The sequence below is a fragment of the Melozone crissalis genome, unplaced genomic scaffold (genome assembly GCF_028551555.1).
Source record: "Melozone crissalis strain CALT ecotype California unplaced genomic scaffold, PUWL_Pcris_2 ptg000005l_1, whole genome shotgun sequence".
Classification (NCBI taxonomy): Eukaryota; Metazoa; Chordata; class Aves; order Passeriformes; family Passerellidae; genus Melozone; species Melozone crissalis.
The window spans coordinates 12394813-12416674 of record NW_026535783.1 but is presented as its reverse complement, the minus strand read 5'-3'; positions in this window follow the sequence as shown (position 1 = coordinate 12416674).

Below are 21862 nucleotides of genomic sequence, written 5' to 3'. Positions count from 1 at the left end.
TCACCTGAGGAGAAAGCAAAACACTGTTTCTATTTGAATTCTGTGCAATTAGGAAAGCAAGCCAAAGAATTCCCCAGTAGAAGTGTTTGAAAATGTGCTGTTGAATCTCCTGGCATTGGCGACTTTTAAACTTCCCCCATTTTTATACACTGTCTCCAGTAGTGTCTTTTGTTCTTTGGAAGCTTTAGACTTGTAACTCCCTCCCTCAGGAAGGGACACACACAGAGCAAGGCCACTCTTGACTGCTTGTTCCTTCTCCTATCTCTGTGCACGTTGCAACTGTGCCCTCAGCTCACAGCGGGTGTCCCTGCGCTGCCACCAGCACCATTTTTGGGGAGCTGGCTGTCACTCCAAGCAGCCCCACCCCCACATCCCTGGAATGCTGCTCCTGACCAAGAATACACTGACCCAGCTTGACAGAACCATCGGTTTTGAGAAGGATGTTATCACTCTTCACATCTCTATGGATCACATGGTTTGTGTGAAGAAAACACAGTCCTTGCAGGCACTGAGAGAGAAAACAGAAAGAGGAGGGCAAAAATGAGTGATGTGATTTCATCCCATAAGAAAGGCAACAAAGAATCCAAAAGATTCCCTCTCCAGGGGAATGGGCAGTAATGGCAGAACACAGTGCCACTGAGAGGAAGTGCTTGCTGCTCCAACACTTGCAGAGCAGGACCTTTCTGAGGAAAGGCATGTCAGCTTCTGAAAGAGCAACAGCACCTGCTGTTGTAGACTGTTCCCTGCAAACCAGCCAGGATGACTACTGCTGCAGTGCATGTGCTCAGAAGCAAAGAGCCTTTTGGCTGCACTCCTGTCCTTGTATGCTGAGGCCTGAGAGAAACGAGTCTCTCTCTTTTTTCTTTGCTGATCATTTCAAATCAAGCCACCAACACCTTTGCTTTCACAGGCAAGGAATGCAGTGAAGACAGACTCCAGGCAAACATTTAGAGAGGCAAGGTGGAGAACAGCAAATAAAAAGACATGAGCCAGAGCAAGAATACAACAGCAGGAGAGAAGAGTACTGGCACTGAGTACAGGGAGTGCAGGGGCACTGGCAGGCCTTTCACTTGAGATGCTTTTACTTGCCCATAGCATAGCAGCAACACAGAACCAAAGCTTGGCACAGGAAATCACTGCAGGTCAGAGCCCCTGTTTCCCAGACAATCCTGCCCAAGCCCTTGGAAACACAGATGGGATTGCTGACCTCCCGACTGATGGCTGCTGCCTCATCTTCATACAGGGAGGTCGTGCTGAGGATATCGCTCAGGGTGCCTCCGTCCATGTACTCCAGCACCAGCCAGAGTTCCTCACCCACAAGGTAGCTGAAAGAAGGAAACAAGGCCCTGGAGATGAGCATGCATGGCTACGTTGATTTTTGCTTCCAGGTTTCTTATTTCCAGATGCCTTTGTGACAAGGACAGAATCATAGGAATAGATATTCCCTCTTGGCTGTGCATTGTTTGCAAGCTGTGCAGTCTCAAGGAGACAGGCACCGCTATGAAAAAGGAGATGTCTTAGATGGCTAACAAGTGAAAAATGCAGTTTAGAAACAGCCCAGATAAAACACCTGTCAGGCATGGTGTTTCTGGAAAGAAGCACCTAGTCTTCCTGGCATGCCCTTCAATGGAAAGGAGTGGCAACAATCCAAGGGAAATCCATTTTAGGAGGGTTCATCAGCACTTCAGAAACATGAAAAAATCAATCGTAAATAAATGTGGAGGCAGTAAACTTCGAGGCTGATGACTAAGGAAGATTCAGCTGATTCAGGTTTTGAATAATTTTGGAATAATTTTCAAACTAGGTGTGCCAGGGAAGACTCATGCAGACAGGATGCACTCTCTTCTCATCCATTGGAGATGAGTAGAGAGATAGGAATAAATAAAAATTAACAGCTCTTCTTTCTGCCACTGACCAAAGTGGGTTTTTAACCTCTCATGTTTGCTGTATGTAAATGCACACATGGGACAAGACCATAACCACTCACCTGTCTAAATAATTCACAACATTGGGACTCCTGTACCTCTTCATGATTTGGATTTCATTAACATTTTGTTCCATCCTCCTCGGTCCTTGAATATCTATTTTCTTTATGGCCACCTAAAATGACATTGAAAATCAGTAACTTGAGTAGTTGGTGGCAAGAGACAACAACACACCTGGAGGAAGTGATTTTGCAATGACACAGCTGAGCTGTGCCAAACTGCCTGGTGATTAGGCACTGCAGTAATTAGGAACTGACATTCCAACAGCCCATTTCTCTGCTGCCTTGGGAGCTAGTTACAGGACATGTCGGGCCACTGACATTTTGCCTTGTCCACTTGGTAACAGTTGTGTCTCAACTATCACCCACAGACGTCTGACCAAAATCTCTGCTGCTCTTTCTAGGATTCACAAGAAGTAATCAATGCCTTAATACTCTGTGGATACACCTTGGGCTATGGGCAGGGCTTAGGGCTTTTAGGGCACCTTGCAGATCTCTCCCTATGTGCAGTTGCCAAGTGCAGCACTGCAGGTGGCTAAGGAACTACCAGTAACATTCCGATGGATTTGCTGGCAGCCAGAATCGAGAATTCAGGACTGTGAAGCTGTAGCCCCAAAGAACAGGGAGGTGCTCTAAGGCACCACCTTTGTTTTAGCAATGGAGAGCGAGTGAGCGCGTCCTTGTCTGAAAGGAAGCGCTGCCCTGCGTGCCTGCCTTCCGGCAACTGAGGAGGACAAAGTGCCAAATGTATTTTGCAGGCTGGCACCAGTCTGTGCTTCTTGTGCCTTTTCAGCACGGCTCTAGCCAATGCTCCATCCCCAGCTCACACCAGAGGGGCAAGCCCCTCAAGAGCAGCAGAGTCTGCAGGGGCTCTTGACATTTACCTCTCCTCCTGAGGCAGTGTCGAGTGCTTTAAACACCTCTCCAAAACTCCTAGAAACAAAAGAGAAGCAGAGAAAGGAGAAGCCATTTAGATCTTGCAGTGAAAGCCAGCACACACAGGAGATCTATGCTGTAAATGCCTAAAACCTGCAGGACACTGGAAGCATGGAGATGTCCTTGACAATGCCTTCTGAGCACACTTAGAAATTCTGATCAGCACTGACAATCTAAGCCCAGTGCCTGAACACATTTGCAGCTTGTCTGACTTCACGCCTGATACCTATTCCACCAGCGAAACACTTGATGCATAGTTATGTAAAATTAGCATTGCTTGGACTCACCCACTGCCAATATTTTCCAGTTCAATGTATTTGATGATGGGATTTTCCATCTTCACCATTCTCCCTGAGGGAAACAAAATGCAAGATGTTCACTTTAAAGCAGAGATCCCACCTTCTCGGAGATACATAAGGCAGCCCCACTGTCTGGGGCTCTGAGCCCTCCCTTGGTTAGCCAGCTCTGAGCTGGCTAATAACAACAGGGACAGGTGCTGGAACAACAAGAAAAGAACAGCACATCCACAGCACAAGTCTGGATGGCACAGAGACTGATTTCTTGCATCCTTTGAAGTGAGAGACCTCTTGACAGCAGAGGAGTCTCCTCTCAGAGGAGACTGAGACCAGAAGAGAATACCTACCAAGGCAAGTAAGTTTGTCATCTAGAAACATTGAGGAGAGCTGAAACTAACAGCGCATTTGTTTTCTTGGGAATAAAGACTGCGAGATTTAGAAAAGGTTTCCTACTTGCTAAGATTAAATGCACCTGGACATCCAGAATCAATTGCTCTGAACAGATGTCAAGTTCAGAACAGGAGGAATATTGCCAAGTGTTCCCATCTTTTCCACCTTGCAGCACTTTGCCAGAAGAATGCCTCGGCGTTTGTAAACCAGAGCAGCTCATGCTAGAACCAATTGCGACGGGGCTTTCAGCATCAAGACCCTCACCATTTATGAGCAGGCTGAGCTCGAAACGCCCTTGCCCATGCCCTGCGTGAAGAACCACGCCGCTTCTCTTCACCCTGACAGCGCGGATCAGTCGCTCCCATTGCACTCGCCCTCTCGGCACCGCACACGTCCCCATCTTCCCAACTCAGCACAGCAGGCACGGGCACAGAGGACAGCAGTGCTCCTCAGGCACCCCTGTGACACAGAGAGCTGCCCAGAGCAGATGCTGGCCCTCTTGTGAGTCCAGGCCGTGCGAGGCAGAAGCCGGCCCAGAGAAGGGGCTGCAGCCTCAGGCAGCTCCGTGCTGCAGCAGCCGGGCAGCAGCAGGACCCTCCCAGCTAAGGGAGGCTCCAGCCTCTGCAGTCCCTCCAGCCCCCAGGGGCAGGGCAGCGACCACAACAAGGCTGGCAAAGCCCAAGCATGAGCACTGACAGGCACTGATGGGAAGAAGCCAGAGTGAGCCTGAGCCCCGTGCAAGCTTTTGCCCCCATTCAGGACACAACAGGATGGGCTTTGAGATCAGCCCCACCGAGGTGTGGATCAGTGCCCTTTTTGTCCCAACAGGTGATGGTAGACACAGAATCCACTGGGCTCTCTTCTCAACTCTACCAGGTCTTATCTGAGAGCACAGCACTGGCAGCTGTTACAGGCAAGAAGCAGATTCATTGGGTTGTGCTACAGAATCACAAAGGGCTTGTTTCGTTCTCCTAGAGGCTGATCTCAGCAGGGCTTCTACCAGTGGCTAGAACCCAAGCAGTCACAGCCTTCTGCTGATGCAGGAACAATTCCTGCTTCTGCCTTCGGCAGAGAGGGAAGCCCAGGCAAACTCCAGCCAGTCTAAGCTGCCCTCAGAGGCAGCAGGAACACCCAGAGCTCTCTCTTGATGCCTTGGAGCAATGCCAGCACTTCTGTGACACTGAAGTGAGGAGAACCCTTTGGTACAGCTCTGCTGACATGTGCACACAATACACTGTCCCTCAGGTAAGAAAGATAGCAGACGTACTGTGTTGCTCCAGGGAGTCACCCGCCATCTCCAGTTGCTGAGCAGCAGCTGGGTCAGCACGGGAGGTGAACCAAGTGCTCAGGCTCCACGTCTTCGGCTGGGGAGCAAAGGCTCCTTGGGACGGCTCTGCTGCAGCAGCTTCAGTGTCAGAATTGGTGTAGATCTGAGAGAAGAAATGAGTTGATGTCAGGAAGGTGTGGCAGAGATTGCCCTGAAATGCAAGAGAGATTGCCATTTGAAATGCAAGCCCTTAGGAAGCTGCTGTCAGCCACATGCAGAGCTCTTCAACTGGATTGCTTTGGATGTCCACTTGTGAAACCAAATGCTCAAAACCAAAGGCTGGTTTTACTCAAGTTCATAGCCACTTTCTTCTTCTAAAGGATGACTGCAGCAACAACTGCTCCACTTCCTCCCAAAGACTCCTTTCCCCCTCCTAGGTCTGCAGATATATTTGCAGCTCCTCATTCTCATGTTCTACCTCCTGCCATGAAATTCTCTTTTTCTGCACCTTCCTTGGGACGTGCTTATCCTGCAGCATCTCTGGATGGTACAGTTCCTGGGCCTCATGCCAGCTTTGGGGCTCTTGGTTGCCCGTCATTTGCTGGAACTCTCTGCAGGCTGCCAGGTAGGATGATGAACCTTCCACCTGAAGTCAAACAGAACAAAGCAGTCAGAGACTACAGCTTGTCCCCGTCAGCCAGGAGTCATTGGCTGGGAAGAAGGTAAAGGACAGGAGCAGATTAACAAGGGATACAGAGAGCTTGTAGCTCGTATTCCAAATCTATGTGAATGACCATGTTCACCTGCAAAAACACCTCAAGAAACAAGGTCACCTGGAAGAAGCCAGCAGGAGTTCATTGGGATGACTGCTGGCTAAATGGCCAAGGGAGTAATGCCACTGTCTAGAGCATCAGCTGAGATTCAGCAGAGCAGGAAGTGTCCTTGAGAGCAGCTCTGACAGAGGCCTCATCAGGATGGCACTCAGAGGCAACACCCCACCCCCCTGCTGCTCTGCACTGCAAAGGCAAGGAGGGCAGAAACCACCCCTTGGGTGACTGCAGTGCCTATTGATATTTCACTCGCTTTTCTAAAGCCCTTTGCTCCTGAAGGAGGCAATTAATTTTCTTTTTGATGATTTTGATTTTTTCATCTGTCCTCTTCTTCCTTGCCTTGATCCTAGCCTCAGTTTCCTGCAGCTGTGCCAGCACCTGTTTGTCCATGTTCTGTAAACAACAATGGAAAGGACTCTCTTTCACGAGTGGAGTGGCTGCCATTCTTTCATTCACCTGTTTTTGTTGACTTTCCCTCTGCATAGGGAGATTCTTCTCCTCTTGGATGTCTTCATTCCTTCTCTTCACTGCCATGTCACTCTGAGCTTCGGGCAGCTCTGCTTGTGGTTCTACCTGGATGTTCTGTGCACACAAATGCAGAGCAAGTGACTGGGAGCTGCCATCAGACTCAGCGTTTCCCTCTTTTAGCCTCAAAATCACATTGATTCAGCCCCTTCTTTCTGCTTCCCTACCCACATCTGCTTGCACTGTAACCCTCCTGTCCCAGGGCTGTTCTCTGCAGATTCCAAGGCTCTGTGCTTCCAGCGCCTGTGGGATTCCTGGCCTCCTCAGTCCCAAGAGCTGTTGTTTATGCCCTTCTTCCTGCCCTTCCCTCTGTGCCCTGGCCAGTCAGGCTTACCTGGCCTTTCTCCTGTGGCACTTCCACCTGCTGCCCGAGCTGCTCTTCCTGCTTCCGGGCTGGGAACAGCTCTCCCTGAGTCTGGCATGGTGTCTCTGATGAAGCACTCTGCTCCTGCTCTCTCTCTAGAAGCACCTGCACAGAAAGCAAGAGAAGATGGGTTTCAGCTTCCCATATGACCTTTGTGGGCCAAGACCCAAAGACTGCTGGGCTCACACGTTCCCAAAGCACTGTGCTGCTGCTCTGCTGGGTCATTCTCTGTTTGAGGGGAGGCACAGATTCCAAAGTGGCCCTGGCCCTACAATCAGGGGCCATCTGGGACTGAAGCTGCAAGAGCCTCTCAGGCAGCTGACAGGGAAGGTGTGGCATTTCTCAAGGGTCTGGTGAGGGCCTCCCTCTGCTTGTGCCATGTCCTGTTTGTCTCTCCTGAAGGCATGCGTTTAGGTGAGCATTGCATCTTCCACTGCTTTGGAGCAGAGCCAGGAAGATTCAAATAGATAGATAAATAGACAGATCTCACTTTTATAATCTCTCTTTACTATACTGCGGGATTTACATCCTGTGAATGGAGAGAGATATAATTTTCTCTGCTAGGTTTTTTTTAAGAGAAGGTAGTGAGAAACTTAGAGAAGAAGAGAAAACAATTATTATCTCTACTTGCTGTTCTTGTTGTTTAGTACATGAAGAATGTGTATAGTGATTGTTTACTGAAAGTGATTTGTTAATTGCATTTTAGGGATAGTTGTTTAGATTGATTAGCTAATTAGATAAAAGACTGTATGGAGACAGTCACTAGTTTTTCTTTAGTATCTTTTTAGTATAGTATTTTTTTACTATAGTTTTAACATAGTACTAGTGTATTATAACGTAGCTTAATAAAGCATTTGTTTAAACTTCTAAATCACACAGTCTAAGCACATTTTTAGCCACGTGGGGGTCACCCTGAATCAATAATGTCCTTTCTGTCGCTACACACATCAACAGTTGGTAGCAGTGCCCCAATCAGAAGCCATCCTGAACTTGCTCTCCTGTTGCTTCAGTAACCCACACTCTTGGGGATTCTGGAGCATGTGGGTCCTTATGGAATGCAATCAGACCCAGAGCACTGCACTGGGAACTGCACTCTTTGTGCATCTCTGCTTTGGCAAGTTCTTCTCTTGCACTTGACCACACTGATGGTGCTAAAGTGGCTGGAATCAGAAATGCAGCCCAGCCCTTCCCACCTCCTCTAATCTCTGAGGGCCAGCTGGAATTTAAGCGGATTGATTTCCTGCTCAAGGCCCAAACACAGCACACACTGATTCCCTGGGCTGCCAAAAGACACGGGAGCCGTTGACTGGAAAATGATGGGCAAGCCCTACTGGCTGGTCTGGCACCAGAACAGCTCATTCTGCACCAACATCCCTGCCCCAAACTATGTGTTCTTGTGCAAAAATACTGCATTATCCAGAACTGCCTCCTTGAAAACTAAAATTCTAGGAGAATTTCTGCCAGTGCTGTAAAAGTGCAGGAAAGACTGAGACAAAGCTCCCTTGCTCCCTGGAGAAGGAGAAATTCCACCAGGGTTTTCTTTCTATCAAACAAACAAATAAACAAAATACGAAAGTGTTACTCACACCAGTGTCTAAAGCACTTGGATGCAGTGAGGGGATGTCTGGAAGGGAAACAGGCCTTGCGCTGAGCTTTGGATCTATGGATCTAAGGCAGCGATTTATGGAAGTCCGCCTGAAGGTGCCTCATGAGCCCCCCCATTTTCCAGGCTAAAGCTCCCTTGGCACCTCCTCGCTGGCCTTGTGCTGCACCCCCTTGCCCAGCTCCCCTGTCCTTCTCTGCACACGCTGCAGCCCCTCCATGACTTTCTGCTCCCCAGGGCCCACAGGTGCACACAGCACTCCAGCTGTGGCCGCAGCGCTGCCCAGCACAGGGCCACGCTCACTGCCCTGCTCCTGCTGGCCCACTGCTGCTGGCACAGCCACCATGCCCTTGGCCTTCTTGGCCCCCTGGCCACACGCTGCCTCATCTTCAGCTGCTCAAGGCCGCCAGCACCCTTGGCTCTTTTTGGCCCACGCAGCTCCCCAGCCACAAAGGTGCCCATTTCACTCCAGATACAGCAGGCACCATTGCAAAATGGCCTTCCTCTGCCGAGCAACACAACACAGCAGTCAAAGACTTGCAGTTTCACCCCCACTCCGGGCTCCAAGACACTTGTCAAAGCTGCAGACTGCCCCAAAATATGCATGAACAGAAACTGGCCGCTTCTGCTTTTGGCCTCACAAAGAGGCTTCGCAACTCCGCACTTTGTTTCTTTGGCCACACGGTCAGGAATGGCCCCCCTCACAGCTGCATGGACCACACAATCCTCCCTTTGCAGCTTATCAAAAGCCAAGAGAGAGCTGGCCCACAGCGGACTGTACAAGTGAAGAACTGCTCAAGGAAAGTGCAGACCGCTTTCCCAAGCCAAACACACCTTTGCAAAAAGGGAAAACCAACAAAACAAGGCCTGGCACCTCCAGCATTACCGCCTTTGCCCTTGGCCATAGCACTGCAGAAGCCAAGAGATAGAGCTTCCCTGACCTAAGCAGCCAGATGCTCTCCCAGAGGCACCAGCCCTTTGCTGCCTCAACATGACAGCTCAAAAGCCAAGGTCTGTGGTCGCTGCCTGGAGGAAATCCTGAGCTCCTGGCACGACTCCAGCACCCAGCATCCTCAGCCTGCAACCGCAAAGTGCTGACTGCTCCAAAACTTGCAGCTCTGCCTTGCACTAAAGACAGCACCACACACAGCTGGCACTTACAGCATCAGAATATCCAGGCTCTGGTGTGACCACTGATGGAGGCTGGCAGTCATCCACCTCAATTTGCTCCACTTTGGCTTCTCCTCCAGGAGCAGCGGAAGTCAGGGGAGAGATGGCTCTTGGTTCTGTCATCTGTGAGAAGAGAGGATCATGAGGGACAGACTGTTCCTATCATGTAGAACTACATTTCTTTTCACATGTACCACCACACCTTCTAAGGAAAAATCATAACATTTCCTTGTGACACAGGGGTTTGAAGTCACAGCCACCAAATTAAAATGGGCCAATTCAACAGCACTCTCTATGGATATGAAGTTGATTTTCCTCCCTGGCTGCCATCAGCAAGCAAGGTTGTCTTGGCAAAACAGAGCTTTTAGTGCTTGAAAGCACTGAAATGGAACACTAGGAAAGCAAGAGCAACGCCTTGGCTACTGCTGCTGCAGACGTAGAAAACTCCAACTGGATCACAATCCCATGCAGGGCTGCAAAAGTGCAGGAAACACTGTGCAGAAGCATCTTTGCTTGCTGGAAAAAGAGGAAAATGAACAGGCCTTCTCTTCCTAACAAAACAACACGCCAACAAGCCCCAAGATGGAAGCGTCACCCACTCCACTGTCTTAAGGTCTTGAATGCAGTGAGGGCATGTTTGGTGGTGAAACAGCCCTTGTGCTGAGCACTGTCATGCAGGGATTGATGAAAGTCTGTCGGAAGGTGCCTCAAGAGCCTGCCACTGTCGAGGCTAAAGCTCCCTTGGCACCTCCTCCCTGGCCTTGTGCTGCACCCCCTTGCCCAGCTCCCCTGTCCTTCTGTGCACACGCTGCAGCCCCTCCATGACTTTCTGCTCCCCAGGGCCCACAAGTGCACACAGCACTCCAGCTGTGGCCGCAGCGCTGCCCAGCACAGGGCCACGCTCACTGCCCTGCTCCTGCTGCCCCACTGCTGCTGGCACAGCCACCATGCCCTTGGCCTTCTTGGCCCCCTGGCCACACGCTGCCTCATCTTCAGCTGCTCAAGGCCGCCAGCACCCTTGGCTCTTTTTGGCCCACGCAGCTCCCCAGCCACAAAGGTGCCCATTTCACTTGAGATATAGCAGGCACAATTGCAAGATGGCCTTTCTTTTTCCAGCACCTCTTGGTCCAGGTAAGTATCAGAATTTTTGATAGGAATAGTAATTTAAGTCGCTAATTCTAAATTAAAATGATCTTATTATACTGTACAGAATGCGCCCTTTGTTAGATTTTTCGTATCTGCTTTGAATAACCATCGTTCTTTTTGCAAAACTTGGTTTTCAGCTTTTCAAAACTCTGAGATGGAAATTTAAAAATACCTATCTGTGCCTTTTTTTTTTTTTAGTTCTGGCATGAAAATGGATTTTCTTTCGGCCTTCCTTGCTCGCCCTCTATATTCTAGTGCTACTGGCCAACCTCACATCTTCCTCTACAATTCTTAAACACCAGGGACATGAAATGTTCTTTTCTCACTCACCTCAGGATCTTCAGCACTGCTGAATACATGCTTCAGGTGACCTGTAGTGCAAAAGGAAAATGAACTACATGCTGTGAGAAAACTGCCTGGGCTGCTCAATCTCACAGAACAAGTCTACCCAAACAGATATGATTTCCCGTTTCACAACATCCCTCCAGGAGACACATGTCGTTCACACAGCCAGCAAGAGATCCGGAAAATATTCCTGCTTGTGCCTACACTGCAGCCTGTTCAGCCAGTAAATGAATACAAATATGATCAATAATATGCAAATTGTTCTCTAACACTCAATGCTCCTGTTCCACCAAACACATAAAACAGCTTCTGAAATCCTCTCCTTCAGGTACTTTTTTTTTCCCAATCACTTACCTGCACTAATTCTCATTAACTTGCAGGAAACAGTTGCCCAGAAAAGCTTTCCCAAAATCCCCCTGAGCTGGGGCAGTTCTGTTGTGGAAGTGCACCGCAGCACCCCTAGGCTTCAGGAGCACTCACTGCTTTAGAGTTTGCACTTCCTTGCAAAAAGAATGATTATTTTAGCACTCAAAAAAAAAAAAAAAAAAACCAAAGAAACTTAAAAGAATCTAAAAATAAATAAGCTTTCTCTGAATTCTGAGAACAACTGCAGAGACTTTAAAAGGCATTCCCTGAAGGTCTGCCAGTCTACATTTTCAAAGGTGTCTTGCTTGTCCCAGCAAACTGAGGAAATCACAGACTCTGCTGCCACAGATTCTCCTGTGGAGGGAACAGAACCCCTGCAGGTTCCCTTGCAAATGCTGCCCCCGTGGCTACAGACACCCCCTTTTTAGCTGAACACCTTGACAGGAGCTTTACCAAAGCAGTGGTATCATAATGCTCTTTCTGTTTTAAAATCAGAAAATCAGTCACTAAGAAAGAGCAGAGGGACATACAAAAGCCAGGTTAGGTTACACCCTAATCTAAGCAGAAGGGAAACCTCTACTTACGGGTGAAGTGTATCACATAATAGATTGAAAAGGACACGCCATAGGCAACGAAAGCTGCCGTGGTAAGATGGTGAAACATTGTTCCAGTGTTGTGGGAGTTTGCCACAACACAAGGAAAGACAAGGCTCTTCTCAGTGGGCAGCTGCCTACTGACAAAGGCGGCAGCCAGGAGGGTTCTCCTGATCTGAACAAGCGCTAGGGCTGCTCTGACACTCAGGCCTTCCGTGCACCAAGGCAACCTTCTGATGTCACTATGACAATGTGGCAACCATGCCCTGACATCACAAAGGAACAGCTCTGTGTTGGTCTGTGAGTTTATGCAAAGCAATAACCAACCTTCCCTACATCAAACACAAAAGAGCCAGGGAAGTTATCCTCTGCCACAAAGCAGCACAAATTCCCCTCATGAGCCAAACCCTGTTGTTCAGGGCATCCAAGAGGAACTCCAGGAGTGTCCCAAGCACCTACAGCCTGTGCCGCAACTAAGCACTCAGATGGGACACAAGCAAAGGAAACCAGACCAAGAAAATGGCCCCAAGAATTGCACATGTGAGAAATGACTCTCACTTTCAAAATTTAAAGGTTTTTCAAAGCTTAACAAAGAATTGAATAAGAAAACTTATAGCATTGGGAGTCTCTGTGACTAGCAGCCATGTGCTCATGTACAAAAAAGGATGCTCGGCCTTTTATACCCTTAGCTCCTCCAGAAGTTTTGTCAGTCAACTCTTTCTCTGCTGTCCATTGGTGGAGATTACTTTCTGGCACCTTGACTGGAGGTCAGGTGTTGTTACACCCTGCCTGCTGGTCACAAGTCAGCCCTCCCCAAATGCCCTGACAACCAAGGCAATTACAAAGGGGAGGAGAAAGAAGATAATGGGAGGATATATAACAATATCATCACTACACATTTGAACATCCACATAACATCTACTTCTTAATTGTCAGAGCCAACCCTTGCATTACTCATCTAGAACACACAGAACCAGGAGAGAAGGCACTGTTGGCATCACAGTTGAACTGCTTCCTAATAAATCTCCCCACCTATTTGCACCTTTCTGGGACATGCCCAGGGCTCTGGTGCATGTACATCTCTGCCTTTCTTCCCCTTTGGAAGCAGTCGAACTGGCAGCATCTGCCCGCCAGCAGCAGCTGCTCCAAGCTGGGAACGCCGCTGGCGGTGCTGATTTCCAGAGGCTTCTGTGTGCCAGGGGAAGCCAAGGCAGGAGCAGGCTGAACGGTGCTGGCGCTGCTGCTGCTGTGTGCCAGAGAGCCCCGGCTGGGCAGGGCACGGTGCCCACTGCGCTGCGGGCTCTTTCTCCTGCCAGAGCTGGGCACACCTGGCAACAAGGCTTGACAACTGGTGGGCAAGCCGAGGGGTTTCTGGGGCTACACTGCTCTGCACACACCCAGGACATGCGCAGCACAGAATCTTAACCCTCAAACAGGTGAACCAAAGGGAAACAGCTGGAAAAGTTTTCACTTGGTCCATTCTTACCTGTTCAACAGAAGTCTTCAAAATGAATGTTACCAAGCAGGGCCTGATCCCTGCTGCCAGCTCAGGGTTAGAAGAGAGGCAATACTTGATCTCAGCACTGGGTGTGTGGGGAATCACTTCCCTGATACATGCACACCCACCAATCTCACTTACTAGTATGTTTCCATGGATCTAAGACATTCTCAATACTTTTCTGAAACTCACAGGCTAAACATTACCCCAAATTATTTGATTTACTGATTGATACCTATTGACTTTTTGATACCTGAATCACTTCTCAGAATCTACTGACATGAGAATAGGAGTGTCGTGCAGGTTCCTACTGGCCTTTGTCACTAGTCCAGGAGGAGCCCCCTGCACAAATAACCCAGGGCAAAACTGGGCTTGCTAAGGAACTTCGTTCTATCAGTTGCAATAGCAAATAATACCCAGCAACCCCTGGATTCCTAAAAATCTGCGGAGCAGGAGAAGGAGGTGGAGCATGGTGCTCGGCAGCAGGGGAAGGTAGGCAGTGCACTTTCAGGACATCCCCTGGATCAAAACCATGTGCATTTCATCCTTCTCATCATTCCAGCTCAGAACCAGGCCTTGTATCTCCTGCTCAGGAGTGGAATTTCCCAGTTACGGCATCGGCTCACACATGGCTGGCTGTGAGATGAGGCCAATGAATCAAGGATTTAAAAGAACTGGAAGAGGTAAAATTTTAGCAAGATTTAGTTAAGGGGAAAGAGCATAGCAAGAAGAGTAGAAATAATATGGAATAGTTACTGTTTTGCAGGTAAGGTAGTTAAGGCTAGGGTAATATATCACTTGCCTTTCTTTTTTATGTTTAAAGAACCAGGATGGGATGCAGATTTCTTTGTGACAAAGAAGAGGACCAGAGCCTGTACCTGGGGCCTGAAACTTCAGCTATAGCCAAGAAGTGCAAAAGCCTGCCATCAGGTCATAAGTAAAGAGGTTAAATTGAGGAAGACATCTTAGCCTTCATCAGAAGGAGACCATTCCCCACTTTAAAACCCACCAACCCATTTGAAGTGAAAGATTGAAGAAAGCAAAGGAACTTTGGACTCAATTATAATCCATACTAATACAAAAGGGGGTAGACAGTGTTACCTAATGAATATGTGTTTGGTTTTTGGGGAATTGTATGAATATGTAAGACATTTTAGATGAGTAGAGAGCCAGTGATTCTTCACACATGTCTTTAGGAGACAACTCCTCCTGTGCCTGGCGCTGTAATAAACACACCACCTTCTAACTTCAGCTCTGGTGAGTTCTATTCCACACCTCATTTGGTGACCGAGGCAGGAACGCTTCTCTGCTCCAGCGAGAGCAACCGTGCTGTGGTCGTCTCTGGGTGCTGCCAGGACATTCCTTTCCTGGAGGCACCTTGGCTCTGGGCTGTTCCTCGTGGGGGACAGACAAGACTGCTGGGACTGTGGAGAAAGGGAATGTTTAACTCTGTATAAAGTAACCCGTAAGGCGAATGCAGGGGAAGGGCTGTTCCTAAGTCACACAGAGATGTCCTGCGCACAACGTACGCCTGTACAGTTTGGGTTTGGGTCTGGCTGCCGGCAGAAAGGATTTGCTGTATCAAGAAGGACGTGCTAGCAATTCTGGGGGTGAATTGAGCAAATGCTGTTTTATTCCTGCAGTTTTTCCTGTGTGTTGTAATTGTGGTTGTGTTTTCAGTGGGTGTGTTTTGAGGAAGATGATGTGGGTGGATGCTGATGTGGTGGATGGTGAGTTGTGTTGAGAAAAACGAGCACTCTGTCCCCTCATAAAGAGACATTCCTTTCCCAGTGAGCTTGTGTGTGTGGACTTTGTAATTGCAGGGGTTGGTACTCCCTGTGAGTGACACCTGGTGCCTGGGAATACAGGGGGGTTGAGTGGTTTTTTCCCCTCATTGTGATCATTTGAGACTGTACGGTTGTGTTTGGGGAGATTTTAGGATTTTGTTTGCAACAAGTGCAGCAATTTATGCAGAAAACTACAGTGTAGTGATTTACGTATGTCGCACTATGGTAGTTCCTTTCGACCACCCCGCCTCCCCCATGGTTTAAAATCTCCTGCCATGAGGTGGATGCTCTCTTTCCTCTCCTGGACATCCTCTTCCCTCTCCTGGATGCTCCCTTTCTCTCCTGGAGTTGTTCTCCATTAAAGCTATGGGACTTTGGTCCCGAGAAGAAAGAGTGCCTCTCGTCTTTTGCTTTTGTCCTTGTCAGTGTCACTGGGGTCCAGAGCTCGCCAAACTGATCCACCACAAGGCAAAAACCGACAAATGGCCACACATGCAGAGCTGAAAAATTGGTGACATTTCTGATGGACTGGAGTGTTTGCCACACTTTTGGAATTCCCTATTCCCACAAAAGTCAGGCAATTGTTGAAAGGATGCACCACACTCCAAAACCCATTCTAGGTAAAAAAAAAGAGGAGTTCCCCAAGCAACACCTCTGATAAGGTAGAGCAAAGTTTTAGACGTCTTTATGCTTTGGATAGCTCATTTGCAGGACCTAATCCTCCAATTTTGAGGCACTTTTCAAACAGCACACAGGCAAAACTGAAAGAAAATCCTCCCGTTTTGATTAGAAACCTTGAGTTAGGAGAAATTGAAGGACCATTTGCACTAATCACTTGGGGCAAGGGGTATGCTTGTATTTATTTGCACAGGTGCCAGACCTAAGTGGGTCCCCGCGAAGGACGTGAAACTGTCTCATACACAAGAGCGCACCGACAATTCCACCAGCAGGGAAATGAGCACGCAGACATGAGCCGCACGGAGAAACTACGCTTCATGCCAGACGTTCCCTGTTCTACCTGTGAAAGCTACAAATCTTGAGTTTCATTGTTGATCTTTAGACTGTGAAAATGGTTTGCATCATAGAGCTCTTTCAGCAAAAGCATGGTTTCCTTTTTGTTCAAAAGAATTCTAAGATATCCTAATTTGTAAAAACTGAAGGTCAGAGGGACAGTTTAGTGCCCTATAGTTGGCCAGTCCCTGAACAAGCGCTAAAAGATTTGCTTGAGAACTGAAAGAGATGGGGAAGCTTTTGCCAAAAAGCAGCTGAACAGAAACATGGAGTTTGATCAAATGATATGCTGGCGCTTGTTGGCTTTGCTTGCTTGCTTTTGCAGTGCATATATGCGTGTAGATCAACCAAAAATGAATGGTTACCTTGCTTTAGCCAAGTCAGCAGGCTCAGAAACCATATGTTTGACCAGTTGAGCCCAGACAAACCCTTGGTGACCTGTTTGGTTGGTGTGCCAGTGCCAGCCAAGGAATGGCCAATACCCAATCATGACAAATATTGGTGTGAGGCTGCCAACGAGACCAATCCCATAACCAGTTGGCATCATTGGGCCCCTGATCTTCTTAAAGCACTTTCTGAACCTCAAGAATTGGAATTCTTGGCTCATTTCTAATGGAATTTTGTGCTGAGTTTAAGTACCAGGGAGATCCACAGTTAAATGTTACTCCCCATCATCCTGTGGACAGATACTCAAGTTTGTGGTGCAATTGTACTACCCCAGTGTCCCCTAAGGGTGAAACTGCTGACAAGCAGATGACCTAGATGAGTCCCCACGACAATTAGTAACAGAATATTGGCTCATTTGTGGAGGTAGAGCCTGACAGGGAATTCCTCAAAAATTAAAGTTGGCCCGTGTAGCATCAGACAACTCACTGTAATAGCACCTATCGTTAAAAAAGCCATCAAGAGAAAACACAGAGAAAAAAGATTTGCCCATCATTATAAAGAAAAGTGTAATAGCAATTCCAGACCCTAGGGCCCTGCAAAATGAGTTACATCAAATTAATTTCTACGTCCACTTGCCTCGGGTGAGGCATTGAAACCATTATAGCGATTGGGGTGTTGGCTGGAGAAAGAAGACAGTGCTACTTGCGTTGCAATTAGTGACATGATGACTGATGTTATTGTTGTCAGACATGCGACCTTACAGAACAGAGCAGCAATTGATTTTCTTTTACTGGCACATGGACATGGTTGTGAGGAATTTGAAGGATTGTGTTGCATGAACCTGTCTGATCCCTCTGAATCCATCCAGAGAAGCATACAAAAGCTGAAAGATTTGACAGCTCCAAAAAAAGAAGATGGTGGGTCGTGGTTAGATGATTTGTTCCAAGGATGGAGGTTTGCACTTTGGCAAAGGGGAACTTTGTAGAATAGGTCTCTATGGATTGGGTGTTTTGGTAGTGGTACTAGTAGTAATACCTTGCATACATTGGTGTGTGTGACAAATGATGGACAACATGATCAAAGAAGTTTTAATCACACAAAAGAGAGAGGTAGGAAATGGATTCACAGAGAACTCTCAAAATCTCACACAGATGTTGGATGAAGGTCTAGACACGGAGGGGGGTTTTGAATTAAGACCTTGGAACAGGCAAGACTTTTTTGGAACAATGACTTGTAATTGCTATCAGACATGACTTTTGCCCTTTGAACTGACTGGACTTTCACAGCATTAAAATTGCTGTGTTGGAATATAGCAAGGCTTAATGTGAGCAAAAAGGATGCTTTAAGCAAGTAATAAGCAGGTATACTATAGTAAAGCTATAAAATGCAAGGTAGTTAATAAATGACACGGATATAAAGGTTTCTGTTTAGTTGTACTGAGAGGGGGAATTGTGGGAATCCTTCAAATCAGGGGGTTTTGGGAAAGCTACAAAAGGCAGACCTCAGAGAAAGCAGAACTGCCGTTGGAGCTAAGCAGCAGCCATAGGATTTGTCAGCACAAGAGTTTTAGAAGTAGAAAAGTAAGGAGAAATAGAAAAATGGCCTGTGTGTTAGTGCTTGGCTAGAATAACTCGCTAACCTTCAAAAAAGTATCTCTAGCAAGATATTAGGAACTTCTCAGCTTAATAATGGAGCTCAGTGCATTGTGTTTTAAGGCTTGCAAGCAGGTATTGTATTCAAAAGAAGCAAGCACTGTTTTAACAAAAGGTACGTGTGCTTATAGTGGTTGGATAGAACTACTGTCAGTATGCTTCTGCGTTGTGTGATTGGTCAAAAAATTTTTCAAGTAAGCTGTGCCATTAAGTTCTTTGCCTGCTGCCACAGATGTCAGCTGCTGGCATCTTCCCATAGTCATAACCAAGTAATCAGACTGATGCTGGAAAACAAACAGCTCGAGGCGCGTTCCTCAGCAGTCCCGTCCCGTTCGTGATTTGTACAGAGACCCCCGGCCGGCAATAGTATATAGATGTTAAATTACATCCATGATAAATTAATAGGTATTGTTTCATTCATTTTGCTACTTTATCATTTCACATTAGATCTATATGTTTTTTTTAATAAAGATTTGATTTCTTCCTCCAGCTTGGGAGAGTGAAGAATTACAACAGTGCAAAACCTTCTGCCCACACAGCAGTCAGCCCCCAGGCGTGTGCATGCACACCCAGCCACTGCGCTTGCTCTTCTCAGCATCTCGGGCGTGCTGTTTGCACAAAATTGGGATGAATTTAACTCAACAGAGCCACGACTGGTGTGTCCAGCTTGTCATGAACACTCATGTGGCAAGAAACAACACAGAGCTCTCAAATCACATGATCACAGGTCATTTCATTCTCACTGGGCACTGAGGAAGTCTTAAAAGCACCAAAGACACAGAAAACGCGGTGGAAAACACTGGAAACATGGTACTGCTGGTATTCTCATGGAGGAAAATCTCTTGAATTTCTTAAGGTAGCTCTTGGATTTCTTAAGATGGGAGCTTTCCAAAAGTAGGAAAATTGCTTAGCACTGGCTGCCCAATTGTGAATGGTTTTCTTGACTTGGCAAAGCTGGGGTGTTAACAATGGACTCCGTCCTTGGTTTAAATCACCTGCCCTCACCTGCCGACAAAAGCACCACCACCAGCAGCAGAAGCCACTTCAGTCAATTTTCTCAAAAAGCTCTGTTAGATTTGCGAGAGGAAAAGAAAACACATCAGACACTGTGGAATAATGACAAGACTCTAAGGAACAGTTCCAAAGCAAAGGGCAGCAGCTTCTCTCTGGGCCACTCCTTGTGCTCCAAGGCAGCCGGGCTGCCCTGGCTGCCCAGGACCCTGCGCTCCGCGGGCTCTGCAGAGCTGCACAGCGGGGAGGCAGCTTTGGGCACCTCAGCCCCTGGGCAGGAGTGGCTGCTTGCTCTGCAGGGCTGCCTGTGGGCAAAAGCAGGGTGCTGGCCTTCTGCTCTTGGCCCTAGCCTGGCCTTGCAGGGCTAATCCTGTTCCCTGTCTCAACTATGCTAAAGACAGACTTATTTGTTTCCAGCTCTGCACAGCATTGATGTGCACCACAAAATACCAAAGGACTAAGGCCTGAACACCAGACCCTGACTGAAGCCTCCACAACAGGACCTGAGCCAAAGCTGCCTGCTAGATGATCTTTCCAACCCAATGTTCTACGTATCTGCTCCTTAACCAAGTATTACTGTCAAAAATATTGTTGCCTCCATTCACTGGTGAAGCATGTCTGCATCTTTCTGCATGAGGAAAATGGACAGGGCCACACCTGGCCTTGGTTCCTCCTTGAGCCCTGGGCAGGCTCAAGGAGAAGACCAAGAGGAGAATGAAACCAGCTGTGCCCCCAGCAGAAGCTCTGGCACATTGCTCGTCCACATGATCAGAGCCGGGCTACTCTCACAGCGCACTCGGGAGCCTCGTGGCCGGCAAAGGTGGAGGCACTGCAGCATTTCCCGATTCTTGGCCGTGGCTCTGCAGGGCTTGGCTGGGACAGCTTCCCCCAGCTGATGTGCAGCTCTGGATGAAGGGGAAACCATTGGGGTACCTGGTGATGTATCTTCCTTAATAACCAGAAGCACCCTTTTGTAAGAATGCTGAGGTTCATTGCTTAGCTTATCCTTTTCTGACTCTTTTTTGCACTTTTGCATTACAGTAAATTACACTGTTCCTTCAGCTGGTGTCTGCGTCTGCATCTCTGACCCTCCCCAATATCAAAACAAACACACAGCCAGTTTAGCACGAGACCTGCCTCTCTGCCAGCCCATCTCTTGGAAAACACCCCTGGCGGCCATCTCTGCAAATGAAATTCCCACTTTGCAACTTCCTTTTCTGCAGGCAGGTGAGAAAAGGAGCCACTCCCAATTCTGGACACCTCCAAAAACCAGCTGCTTTCAGCAGTCACAACCCTGAAATATCAACCTCCTTCCTTAAGCTGCCACATGGAGCTCCCACCAAGAGGCCTTTTGTCCAACGATACCCGCAGAAGAGCTCAAGGAGGGAGCAGTTTGAAACACAACTGCTTCAGAGTTTAAACCTGCCTTTATCAAATGAGAACACACCAAGCTGTCCCCAAGGGAAAGCAGGCAGGAACGAGAAGCTCCTCTCCCACAACAACAAACTCTGTGCTTCCTTCTGTTCCAGCTGGAGAGTGGAGGCCATGGGCTGCACCTCAGTTTGGGAAGGAGCCCTGGGAATTGGCCTGATCTGGGAGGGCAGAAAAAGGAATTCTCCAAAAAGTAGGAAAAGACCCTCTGGAAGGAATAGATGATGACAATATTTCTGCAGAAAAGCAAAAAAAAGGATAATTGAAGCATTTCAAGAAGTGACGAGACTGAAATTGGTTTGCCAATACGACAACCCCAAAGTCTCTGTGCTGTGTCAGGAAGCTCAGGAATGAACCTGCAAGGCTTGCATAAACATCATTGGTGTCCGTGCCCCAGAGCACAAGCAGCTCCCCAACAAGACTTCAAGACTAAGGGACAAAGCTTCCCCCTTCAGCTCCCCACAGCACCTCTAGGGAGTCTCTCTCCATTGCAAGATCTTCTTTGTCAGTCTACAGTGACAGGAGTTGGCTGCAGGAGGCATTTGCATTGGAGCTCTCCCCAGATGAGGGGAAGAAAAGAAAAAAGGTGATTCCTGAACAAAGAAAATAGTAACGCCGTTTGGGAAGACACCAGTGTCAGTTCACTACAACTCTAGGCCAGAAATGCTTTGAAGAAAGCAACATCCATCCATGGGGCAGCACTTTGGCTTTTATATCCATGCTGACAAAATTGCTGCCCCTTCCTGCTGCTGTAGCTGACTCCAAATCACGAGAAATGCACCAACTCTGCCAAAGACAGGAGGACATGCTGAGATGAAACCAGCTAGTCTGCTAAAAAGGAGTCCAAACTAATGTTTTCTAAGTCCCGCTTTTCATCCTTTCCCCAGCCAAGCACGAGCAATGTCCTTCCTCTCTGTCTCCAATGGTTACCCAGGCATGGGATGCAGCGTGGGGACAGAGCCTGTCACTGCTCCCAGTGCCCTGCCCTGCCCCTCCCTGCCTGCCTTGCCCTTCCCTGTCCTGCTGGAACCTGCTGTGCTGTGCCGTGCTGAGCCGAGCCTGGCCAGCGGTCACGGATTTCAGGAATGACCCTCCCCTGTGCCGGCCGCCAGCGTAAGGAACATACCACTTTCTTACTTTGACTAATTAGAGAGTCTTTGTCCATGATTTTCAGTTTTGACAATTCAGGGAGCTTTTGTTTTCCCTGACGGAAGTACAGTTGCTGCCAAGAGAAGCACACCCAAAGACCAATAGTGACCCAGTCTTCCCT